At 55.0% G+C, this 509-nt stretch overlaps 1 protein-coding gene across 4 annotated transcripts in view; it reads left to right on the plus strand.

The window, feature by feature from the left end:
• NFIX (nuclear factor I X) overlaps positions 1–263 on the plus strand; it is a 110,441-nt gene extending 110,178 nt beyond the window's left edge. For all 4 annotated transcript variants that reach the window (XM_027851148.1, XM_027851151.1, XM_027851149.1 and 1 more), the window contains one exon: positions 237–263. The gene's annotated coding sequence lies outside the window, so the exon portion shown is untranslated. The remainder of the gene's footprint in view (positions 1–236) is intronic.
• The last annotated feature ends 246 nt before the right edge of the window (positions 264–509 follow it).

Here is a 509-nt window from a genome sequence, read left to right on the forward strand (position 1 = left end):
CTCCCTGGCACTGGGGGCAGGGGGCCATCTGGGAAGGGGGTGGGGGGTCTAGATAGAGTGGTAATTTTGTGACTCTTTTCTAGGGTGCATCACTGCTCTAGCCCCCTGGGATGAGGGGAGGGGAACTGAGGCCCCTGTGAGGAGGGCAAACTAGCCGAGGCGATCAGGTCATGAAGCCATCTGGCCTAGAGCCCCAGTACATTTTCATTCTCTTGTCCTTTCTTATCCCTCTCCAGTCCTGGTTCCTCTGACAAGATCTACAAGAAAAAGAAAGAAGAGGAAAAAGGGGGAAGAAGAGATTTTGAAACATGGAAAAACCCCCCAGCCCAGCTCAGCTCAGCCTAGCCCGACTAGTCCCACCCCACCAAAAAGCAAAAATTTAAAAGTCATCATCCACTCTACCCTCTCCTGCCAGGGGATCCCTTCTGGCACCCACAGAGCCCAGCCCAGCTGTCAGGACCCAGAAGAAGGGGCCTGGGGTGGAGCCACACACCAGCAGCCAGGAAGAA

Source organism: Vombatus ursinus, unplaced genomic scaffold, assembly GCF_900497805.2.
Source record: "Vombatus ursinus unplaced genomic scaffold, bare-nosed wombat genome assembly UNPS02009173.1, whole genome shotgun sequence".
Taxonomy (NCBI): Eukaryota; Metazoa; Chordata; class Mammalia; order Diprotodontia; family Vombatidae; genus Vombatus; species Vombatus ursinus.